General features: G+C 36.9%; 3 non-coding genes across 3 annotated transcripts; 2 read left to right on the plus strand and 1 right to left on the minus strand.

Annotated features, from left to right (window-relative positions):
* The first annotated feature begins 8,619 nt into the window (after positions 1-8,619).
* Positions 8,620-8,706, plus strand: TRNAS-GGA (transfer RNA serine (anticodon GGA)). The gene has a single exon. It is a non-coding gene; the product is annotated as a tRNA-Ser (tRNA).
* Positions 8,707-9,925: 1,219 nt separating this feature from the next.
* On the minus strand, positions 9,926-9,998 carry TRNAT-UGU (transfer RNA threonine (anticodon UGU)). Its single transcript has one exon. It is a non-coding gene; the product is annotated as a tRNA-Thr (tRNA).
* A 1,669-nt stretch (positions 9,999-11,667) lies between these two features.
* On the plus strand, positions 11,668-11,740 carry TRNAF-GAA (transfer RNA phenylalanine (anticodon GAA)). The gene has a single exon. It is a non-coding gene; the product is annotated as a tRNA-Phe (tRNA).
* The last annotated feature ends 220 nt before the right edge of the window (positions 11,741-11,960 follow it).

The following is an 11,960-nucleotide window of genomic DNA, read 5'->3' on the forward strand; positions in this document are numbered from 1 at the left end:
TTTTCTTTCATATTTTATTCTTTCTTTTATTTTTTTGCTTCTTCCGAGAAAAAACTGTTAGACCAAAACTCTTTTAGGAAATCAAAAAATCCAGATACAAATGCATGATGTATATATTATATCATGCATATATCATAAAGAAGGAGTATGGAGGCGGTAGTGGGAATCGAACCCGCAACCCCAAGGTTATGAGCCTTATGAGCTACCAAACTGCTCTATACTCTTAAACTAAAGAGGGGTAACTAGTGGATAAAAGAGGGTTGGATACGCCCCTCTACCAATATCTATACAAATAGAATAGTCCATTTATACAGAATGGTAAAGAGGGCTCCTCTATGATTATCAATTCCAGAAATCCATACAAATACGAAAGGGTATTTTATCCTTACCAACTGGATCTTGTTGCACCCGGTAACAAACATTCATAAACCATTTCTCGAAGTACGTGTCCGGATAGCCCAAAATGTCGATAGTTAGCTCTAGGTCTTCCGGTCAAAAAACAACGTCGATGAAGGCGTGTAGGTGCACTATTACGCGGTAGGGATTGCAATTTTTCTCGCATTTTCGTTTTTTCACTCAAACTCAAGGGAGAAACTTTGCTTCTTATCTTTTTTTTTAAAGATTGACGAATCAAATGATATTTCTGTTCTAATTTCTGCCGCTTCTTCTCCCTCTGAATCAAACTTTTTTTTGCCATAATGTGTCGTTGCTATTATTACCAAGTATACGGTTCTAATCCTAGATGGAAAAATAAATAGAAAAAGAAATCTAAAAAGGCAGATCCTCCCTCTCTATCAAGAGTAATGAACTAGGTGCTGATACAGTACAAAAAAACAAACTAAATTAACCAAACTTGCCTGATGTTGAGGCAATCAAGAAAGCTGCATAAGTGAATATATAACCCACGGAAAAGTGAGCTAATCCAACCAATCTTGCTTGCACAATGGAAAGAGCCACGGGCTTATCTCTCCAGCGAATTAAATTAGCTAAAGGTGTGCGTTCATGAGCCCATGCTAAAGTCTCAATTAATTCCTGCCAATACCCCCGCCAGGAAATTAAGAACATAAATCCAGTAGCCCAAACAAGATGTCCAAATAAGAACATCCACGCCCATACCGATAAACTATTCATCCCAAAAGGATTATATCCATTGATAAGTTGTGAAGAGTTTAACCATAGGTAATCTCTTAACCATCCCATCAAATAAGTGGAGGATTCATTAAATTGTGAAACGTTGCCCTGCCATAATGTGATATGTTTCCAATGCCAATAAAAAGTAACCCACCCAATGGTATTTAACATCCAGAAAACTGCCAAATAAAATGCGTCCCAAGCAGAAATATCACAAGTACCGCCGCGCCCTGGGCCGTCACAAGGAAAACTATATCCAAAATCCTTTTTATCTGGCATTAATTTGGAACCGCGTGCATCTAAAGCGCCCTTTACTAAAATCAATGTAGTTGTATGCAAACCTAGAGCAATAGCATGATGAACCAAGAAATCCCCAGGTCCTATTGTTAAGAAAAGCGAATTACTATTCTCATTAACAGCATTCAACCATCCGGGCAACCATAGGCTTCGACCCGCATTGAAAGCGGGGCCATTCGTTGAAGATAAGAGTATATCGAACCCATATGTCGTCTTGCCATGAGCAGATTGTATCCATTGGGCAAATATAGGTTCGATCAAGATTTGCTTTTCTGGAGTACCAAAAGCAAGCATGACGTCGTTATGAACATAAAGGCCCAAGGTATGGAATCCTAGAAAGAGGCTAGCCCAACTTAAATGAGATATGATAGCTTCTTTATGGTCTAACATTCTTGCCAATACATTATCCTCATTCTGTTCCGGATTGTAATCCCTAATGAAAAAAATAGCTCCATGAGCAAAAGCCCCTGTCATGATGAACCCTGCAATATATTGGTGATGAGTATATAAAGCAGCTTGAGTAGTAAAGTCTTGTGCTATGAATGCATAAGGAGGTAAAGAGTACATATGTTGAGCTACTAAGGAAGTAATAACCCCTAAAGAAGCTAGAGCAAGACCTAACTGAAAATGAATCGAATTGTTGATTGTGTCATAAAGGCCCTTATGCCCACGCCCTAATCGACCCCCCGGAGGAGTATGCGCTTCTAAAAGATCTTTAATACTGTGCCCAATTCCGAAGTTAGTTCGATACATGTGACCGGCAATGAGAAAAATAAATGCAATAGCTAAATGATGGTGAGCCATATCGGTCAGCCACAAACTTTGTGTTTGTGGATGGAATCCCCCAAGAAGAGTTAGAATGGCAGTTCCCGCTCCTTGAGCGGTACCAAATAAATGATTACTCGAATCAGGGTTTTGGGCATAAAGATTCCATTGACCCGTCAAAAGGGGTCCCAACCCCTGGGGATAGGGTAATACATCTAAGAAATTATTCCATCGAACGTACTCCCCCCTGGATGCGGGAATAGCAACATGAACTAAATGTCCTGTCCAAGCCAAAGAACTTACCCCGAAAAGTCCTGACAAATGATGATTGAGACGAGATTCCGCGTTTTTGAACCACGAAAGGCTTGGTTTCCATTTGGGTTGTAGATGTAACCAACCCGCTATTAAGGACAGCGTAGAAAGAAATAATAGAAAAAGAGCTCCAGTATAAAGATCCTCATTGGTGCGTAATCCTATTGTATACCACCACTGATAAACTCCAGAATAAGCAATATTCACTGGACCAGCAGCACCTCCTCGAGTAAAGGCTTCCACAGCGGGTTGACCAAAATGAGGATCCCAAATCGCATGAGCAATAGGTCTTACGTGTAAAGGATCCTGTATCCATGATTCAAAATTTCCTTGCCAAGCTACATGAAACAGATTTCCGGACGTCCATAGAAAGATTATTGCTAATTGCCCAAAGTGAGAAGCAAAAATGTTCTGATAAAGACGTTCTTCAGTAATATCATCATGACTTTCGAAATCATGTGCGGTAGCAATACCAAACCAAATACGACGAGTAGTGGGGTCCTGAGCTAAGCCTTGGCTAAACCTGGGAAATCTTAATTCCATAATGCCTTTCAAATCCTCCTAGCCACTATCCTACTGCAATAATTCTCGCTAAGAAGAATGCCCATGTCGTGGCAATTCCACCCAGAAGGTAATGGGTTACTCCTACAGCGCGTCCTTGTATAATGCTCAAGGCTCTAGGCTGAGTAGCAGGAGCAACTTTTAATTTGTTATGAGCCCAAACGATAGATTCAATGAGTTCTTGCCAATAACCACGGCCGCTGAATAAAAACATTAAACTGAAGGCCCAGACAAAATGAGCACCTAAGAAAAAAAGACCATATGCAGATAATGAAGAACCATAAGACTGAATGACTTGCGATGCCTGTGCCCACAAGAAATCTCGAAGCCACCCATTAATCGTAATGGAACTCTGTGCAAAGTTTCCCCCTGTAATATGAGTTACCACCCCTTGATCACTTATAGTACCCCAAACATCCGACTGCATTTTCCAACTGAAATGGAAAATGACTACCGAAATTGCATTGTACATCCAGAATAAACCTAAGAAAACATGATCCCAGGCGGATACTTGACATGTTCCCCCTCGGCCAGGCCCATCGCAAGGAAAGCGAAAACCTAGATTTGCTTTATCGGGTATCAAACGGGAACTCCGAGCAAATAAAACACCTTTCAAAAGTATTAATACAGTCACATGTATGGTAAATGCATGAATGTGATGGACTAAAAAATCTGCGGTTCCTAATGGAATAGGTAACAAAGCCACTTTGCCACCTACTGCTACTAACTCGCCGCCTCCCCACGTTAAGCTAGTACTTGTTGTTGCACCAGGAGCTGTTACGCCAGGCGCAGTAGCATGGATATTTTGTACCCATTGAGCAAAGATAGGTTGTAATTGTATGGCAGTATCCGAAAACATATCTTGTGGACGGCCTAAAGCACTCATGGTATCATTATGAATGTACAAGCCAAAACTGTGAAAACCTAGAAATATACATACCCAGTTAAGGTGGGATATGATTGCATCGCGGTGTCTAAGGACGCGATCTAATAGATCGTTGTATCGAGTAGTTGGATCATAGTCTCTTACCATAAAAATTGCTGCATGTGCAGCAGCACCGACTATTAGAAATCCGCCAATCCACATGTGGTGTGTGAACAAGGAAAGTTGTGTACCATAGTCAGTAGCTAGGTATGGATAGGGAGGCATAGAATACATATGATGAGCTACAACAATGGTTGTAGAGCCTAGCATAGCTAGGTTAAGAGATAATTGAGCATGCCATGACGTTGTTAAGATTTCATAAAGACCCTTATGGCCTTGTCCTGTAAATGGGCCCTTGTGAGCCTCCAAAATATCTTTAAGTCCATGGCCAATACCCCAATTGGTCCTATACATATGACCTGCGATTAGGAAAAGAATAGCAATAGCTAAATGATGGTGCGCAATATCGGTCAGCCAGAGACCACCGGTTACTGGATCTAGTCCTCCGCGAAAAGTCAGAAATTCTGCGTATTTGGACCAATTTAAAGTGAAAAAAGGGGTTGCTCCTTCGGCAAAACTAGGATAAAGTTGAGCCAAAAGGTCCCGATTCAAGATAAATTCATGAGGAAGTGGTATCTCTTTAGGATCCACCCCAGCGTCAAGAAATTGGTTAATTGGTAAAGATACATGAATTTGGTGCCCCGCCCAAGAAAGAGACCCAAGTCCTAATAATCCCGCTAAGTGGTGATTCAACATGGATTCTACATCTTGGAACCAGGCCAATTTGGGAGCGGCTTTGTGATAATGGAACCAACCAGCAAAAAGCATTAACGCTGCAAAAATCAATGCACCAATTGCAGTACAATAGAGTTGTAATTCACTAGTTATTCCAGATGCTCGCCAAAGCTGAAAAAAACCAGAGGTTATTTGGATTCCTCGGAAACCCCCGCCTACATCACCATTCAATATTTCTTGCCCTACTATAGGCCAAACTACCTGAGCACTGGGTCCAATGTGAGTAGGATCACTTAGCCATGCTTCATAATTGGAAAAACGGGCGCCATGAAAGTACATGCCACTCAACCAAAGAAAGATAATGGAAAGTTGCCCGAAATGAGCACTAAAGACTTTTCGAGAAATCTCCTCCAAATCACCAGTATGACTATCGAAATCGTGAGCATCAGCATGTAGGTTCCAGATCCAAGTGGTAGTATCAGGGCCCTTAGCTAGTGTTCTTGAGAAATGGCCGGGTCTGGCCCATTCCTCAAAAGATGTTTTTACAGGATCCCTATCCACAACAATTTTTACTTCTGGTTCCGGCGAACGAATAATCATTAAGTCCTCCTCTTTCCGGACAAGACATACAAAGAGACCCGCCAACTGTCTTTTTAGTGAATCTTTGAAAGATATATATTTTGAAAGATAGATTTTGAAAGATAGATTTTGAAAGATAGATATTGTGATTAGTTCTTTTCTTTACTATCTACCATCCTTCTATTTTTTTTTTAGTTATTCACTGGAGCAATTATATATTGAAGTCAATCCGAGGCAAGTGTTCGGGTCTATTATGACATAAAGATTAGGTGCCTAACGGACATTGTTTATCTTGAAAAACAAATATTTCTCGACGTAAGAAAAAAATCTTTTTTATTTTTAATTTAAGAAACTAGTGTATTTTTTTTGAGGGCATAAGCTCCTATCTATATCTACTTTCCTTGAGCATAATATAGGGTTTTTTATTTGATTCTAAATTCCAAGATAACTCATTAGAATTATTAATAAGATGGTCCTAATATATTAGCAATATTTAGATTGCCCCCTCTTTTTATTCACTTTATTACTTCTATTCTAGACCCTATCCCTATGGTTTATTCTTATGAAATATCATATAAAATAGAAGGTATAAGAAATGGATATAATGAAATTCTTGATTCGATCTTACGACCTAATTTATTTGATTAATGGATCAACAACCAAACCACCCATTTTATGAAAAAGAAGGAGCATGGTCTTATTCAAATTCAAAGCGCTTCGTAATCTTCAACCAGTTCTGTGCTTCAATATAATTTCCCGGAGTAAGCGCTATAGCTTGTTTCCAATATTCAGCAGCTTGATCAAACCAAGCTTCCGCAATTTCCGAATCACCCTGTAGAATGGCCTGTTCTCCTCGGTCGGAATAGGAAGTTCCTTCCCTTAGAACCGTACTTGAGAGTTTCCTACCTCATACGGCTCAGAAATTGCTATCTGAATTTCCCCTATCTTAACTGAATTCGATTTATCAAAAATCGATCCAATTTGTTCTTGGGTTAAGCAGAAGAAATTAATTACCTAAGTTTCAAACCCTAATTTTTATCAATAATCAGTTTGATCTTTTTTCCCACCTTCAGAAGAATGAAGCATAGATAGATATAGAGCCTTCGTTCAAATTTTCTGAGAGGTAACTATCCCGGTTTCATATATGAAATCTCTATAGAATCCTTGAAAAAGACTTTTTTCCATAAGAAAGAAAAAAGAACTTACTATCTTTGGGATCTGATACTACACCGCTGCTTAATCCCTTAGTGGATCGGCTCTATTACATAAGCGGATTCCTAAATTTTGCCCCATATCATGGGATAAGTAAGCAGTTTTTTTTAGTTGTATCGACCCAGTCGCTCACTAATTGATCTTTACGGTGCTTTCTCTATCAATTTGAGAAACTTTATCCATAGAGTAGTAGTATAGGCCATACTTTCTTCGTTTTTTGATTCTCGTGAAGTGTCCTTCCTTCCTACAGCTGATAGGGAAAAATCGTTGTTTTTACGATCCCTATGTAGAAAGCCCTTTTTTTCTAGTATTTACTAGAAAATTTGATCCTCTCTTTTTTTTTTTTCTTTCTATAGTGGAGATAGTCGCACGTAATGACAGATCACGGCCATATTATTAAAAGCTTGCGGTAAGAAGGGGTTTCGTTCTAGTGCCCGGAAATAATATTCCAAAGCCTTTGTATGCTCTCCATTGCTTGTGTGTATAAGGCCTATGTTATAGAGTATATAACTTCGATCATAGGGATCGATTTCTAGTCGCGTAGCTTCATAATAATTTTGCAAAGCTTCCGCATAATTTCCTTCGGATTGAGCCAACATCCGTTACGGTCGTTCATTCTATTCAAAAAATCTCCGTTCCAAAACCGTACATGAGGTTTTCATCTCATACGGCTCCTCCCTTCTGTACATAATAGTACTAAGCGAAATAATCTATAGAATCAAAATAGAATTAGTCCCGTCTCATTATGAACCGAAAGGGGCTGGTATTTTTCCAAGAAATCTCTAGCCAACCTTCCCACAAGAGGTTTTTCTTAACACCAATGAATTCTATTAATGCTAGAGGAAAACGATAGCTCCAATAATTTCTTTGTTCTCAACGCCTCCTATTTAGAGGAATTAGCTACTTCAACGATCTTTGATGGTTATAGGGGTATCCAAAGTACAAACCTGATGGTTGTTTGTTATCCCAACCATTCTTCCCAGCCCTGATACCGATCAGGAAAGGGGTAATTTCTAACAAAGTTTTTCTCTTGTTGATTCCTATTTCTAGGTGTAGTGCTTTTCTCCCCTATGCTGCCTACGGATACTAATAGAGTAGGATTGGCCTGTAATCCATACCATACCATATCCTGTAGGTGTAACCTTTCGCTCAATACTCAAATCTACAATTGAAGTATCTGAAGCCGCATCAATCGAGGATACACGACGGAAGGAATTGTTAGTTCGCCTCACCTTCCCGAAGCGTGGGTTTGTTTGCTTTACAAATTTGGTTCTCTCTATGCCAACCCCCCTCTCTTTTTCGTAAGACTGAGGTATAGGTAGGGCTAAAAAAAAGCAAAAAAAAGAGTCAAATCGCACCATCTCTATAATAAGTAAATGCCTTTTTTTCTCCTGAGGTTGTCGGAATTATTCGCAATAAAATATTGGCTACAATTGAGGAGGTCTTATCAATGAAATTTCCATTTCCACGGGATCTAGGCATAATTCCCAACCCATTCTATATAGAATTGTTTTCATTCCTTCACAAAATAACATAAAAACAAACACATTCGATTCTTATAATTATAAATAGATTGATCCATATGCTCTACTCTAAATCCATATGCTTTAAATGGATAAGAGAGATATGGATTTTCCGCTCAGCTCAAATTGTATCCTTTTCCTTCTGCTTGGACACGAAGAGATATGAAATATTTGACTAAGACTGGATTTCATTCCACTTTCCTATTTCTGAACAACAACTTATGTTATCAACTATTTCGTGTTTTCAAAGTTATTAATTGTCTCATACCCTATTTTTGATTTCGATAGTATGGTGTAGCGTATCTTATGCAAACGGAATTCTAAGGTTTCTTTATTTTATTATGCAATAAGAAGAATTCTTCCATTTTCTTTTTCTTTAGTTGCGGGAAAACCCAAATTAAAACTTTTATTTTATAGCGAGCGCAATTTCTAGTAAAAAATCCTGTATCCTTCCACTTAGATCAAAAGGAATTTTTCCAATAGAACTATGGAACCCCCGAGTGGTTGCGGTTGTACCTGTACTGCAGGAATAAGAAAACTCGCTATTCACTCAGTTTATTTTCCATAATAAGTTATGTAGGAGAGATGGCCGAGCGGTTCAAGGCGTAGCATTGGAACTGCTATGTAGACTTTTGTTTACCGAGGGTTCGAATCCCTCTCTTTCCGTTTTTCTTAATTCATCAACGTTAAGGATCACAATGTATCAAATCAAATAACAATTTTTTCCAGCAATAATATAATATCTTATATTATCTTATTTTGATTTAATAGAAATTAGAAATTCTCTATAGCAAATTACTGTGGTATGTAAAATACACATAGAGGAAAAAAGAAAAAAGGATCCTAATCCTAGGGTTAATCAATTTTAGCTAGTTGATGGGAAAATACAAATTAATGGTAATGGTCTTAGGGCGATTTAGTTCGGGGAAAGGGGAAGGGGAAGAAAATTCTATGAACCTTTCCTTTTTTCGTTAAGTTCAAGTCTGACGAGAGTAATATTCTACAACTAACAACTCATTTATTTTGAGACCGACCCACTTCCTATCTAGGATTTTATTTACTAGTCCTTTATATTCCAACGTGTCAATCGCCAAATGCTTTGGCAATTTCCCCGGGTCCGATGAAGCAATATAATTTTGAACCAGACCTTTTGATCTTTGGTTATCTTTCGTAGTAATAATATCTCGGGGTTTGCAACGAAAACTTGGTATATTGACTATACGACCATTAACTAAAATATGTCTATGGTTGACTAATTGGCGGGCCCCAGGAATGGTTGAAGCCATACCCAATCGAAAAAGGATATTATCCAAACGCATTTCAAGTAATTGTAGTAAAACCTGGCCTGTTGACCTTTTTGCTTTTCCAGCGATATGTACATATCTAAGTAATTGTCGTTCTGTCAGACCATAATGAAAACGCAATTTCTGTTTTTCTTGAAGACGAATACGATATTGCTCCTTTTTCCCAGAATTGAATTTTTTTTTAAGATTACTTCCGGATTTAGGTGTTTTTCTAGTGAGTCCTGGTAAAGCTCCCAGACGGCGTATTTTTTTTAAACGAGGTCCTCGATAACGGGACATGAAGACTCCTTTTTTTATTTTATTGAAATTTCATTTTACACAATTAATTTCATTGTATTTACATTACAGAATACATCGAAATTAAAACTGAATTAAACTACAGGATAAACAGAGTAAAATCAACTAAAGTACCCCAAAAAATGGAATTTCATCAAAATCTTTTTTTTTTGTATATATATTATTTATTTTATTGTTTTGTATCTAGCAAAATTGTAAGGTAAAAAACATAAAAGATCCTGGATTCTCCATTTAATTCGGAAAAAAAGAGATTCTTGTTCGTAGAACATCGATAGAGAAAAAAAAGCCGACTATCGGATTTGAACCGATGACCCTCGCATTACAAATGCGATGCTCTAACCTCTGAGCTAAGTGGGCTTACATAACGGAAATAGTGTAACAAATAGAAATAGGTATAGTATAGGAAATCCGTAAAATCTCAGATATTAGTTATTAATCTTAGCTATTAACTAGTTCTAAATTTGAAGTTATACTTATAAAAATAAAAAAATACTAAAACTTCTTAAAGATAAAGTTAGCTTGATATGCTTAACTATAGGATATTAAAAAATAAAATTATAGAATTTATTGGTATTTTCATTCGATCATTATAGACTTTATTATTTGTTAATAATTTGAGGATTAATATTTCACTAAGGGGAACATAGAGTCAGAGTAAATAAAATTGCTAATTCTGATTAGAAAAAAAGAATAAATATCAAGCGTTATAGTATAATTTTGAATACTATAAAAAAGTAAGACGGGAGGTGGGGGAGATAAAAACTTTTGGATATATTGATTCGGATTGAATTGCAAATACATCAAGGATAGAATCAATTCAATTCTGAATTGCAATAAGCAAGCGAGGTCTCTCAAATAGAGTCGAACTGAACTGCTAGACTACGTTGAGTGATGAACTCAATGATTCAAAAAAAAAACTAAGAGATGGATGAAATTACACAAGGAATCCTGGTCTCAAAGAAGAGGGAAATGGGGATATGGCGAAATCGGTAGACGCTACGGACTTGATTGTATTGAGCCTTGGTATGGAAACCTGCTAAGTGGTAACTTCCAAATTCAGAGAAACCCTGGAATTAAAAAAGGGCAATCCTGAGCCAAATCCGTGTTTTGAGAAAACAAGGGGTTCTCGAACTAGAATACAAAGGAAAAGGATAGGTGCAGAGACTCAATGGAAGCTGTTCTAACGAATCGAGTTAATTACGTTGTGTTGTTAGTGGAATTCCTTCTAGTTCTAAATTAGAGAAAGAGGGGTTTTATACCTTATACATTTAATAAACACGTATAGATACTGACATAGCAAACGATTAATCACAGAACTCATATTATATTCTAATTATAATATAGGTTCTTTATCTTTTTTAAAAATGAAATTAGAAATGATAATGATTATGAAATAAAAAACTCATATCATAATTTTTTTTTTTCATTATTGTGAATCCACTCCAATCGAATATTGAATAATCAAATTCTTCAATTAAAATTCAAAGTTTTCGAGATCTTTAAAAAAGTGGATTAATCGGACGAGGACAAAGAGAGAGAGTCCCATTCTACATGTCAATACTGACAACAATGAAATTTCTAGTAAAAGGAAAATCCGTCGACTTTATAAGTTGTGAGGGTTCAAGTCCCTCTATCCCCAAATCCTCTTTTATTCCCTAACTATACTATATTATTATTATTTATCCTCTTTTTTTTTTTCTTTTTATCAATGCACTTTTTTTTCTTTTTATCAATGCAATGGGTTTAAGATTCATTAGCTTTCTCATTCTACTCTTTCACAAAGGAATGCGAAGAGAACTCAATGGATCTTATCCTATTCATTGAATAGATTTCTTTTTTATTAGAGTATCGGCAAGAAATCTTGGTTATTCACTCTATTTTTAAGTTTTATTTAAGTAAACCATGCACAATGCATAGGACTACCCCCCCCATTTTCAAATTTAAAATTTGAAATACTTTAATTAATTTTTAGTCCTTTTAATTGACATAGATACAAATACTCTACTAGGATGATGCACAAGAAAAGGTCAGGATAGCTCAGTTGGTAGAGCAGAGGACTGAAAATCCTCGTGTCACCAGTTCAAATCTGGTTCCTGGCAGAGAAAAAAAAAAAAAAGATCCACCGAATAGGTATTGATCCAAATACCTCGAGATGGATTGTGATACATATTCATTAATAATATTTATTCATCTAAGTGGATAAATCTATAATATAAATATAGAGGCACTTCTTTTTCTTTTTAAAGAAGTTTTAAAATATATCTTTTCTTTATGATAAAGAAGGGGGTGAGATTCCCCTTTATTTTTTTGCGTTTCTTA

This window comes from Triticum urartu, unplaced genomic scaffold, assembly GCF_056163025.1.
Source record: "Triticum urartu cultivar PI428250 unplaced genomic scaffold, HENAU_Tu73 scaffold2, whole genome shotgun sequence".
NCBI classification, from domain to species: Eukaryota; Viridiplantae; Streptophyta; class Magnoliopsida; order Poales; family Poaceae; genus Triticum; species Triticum urartu.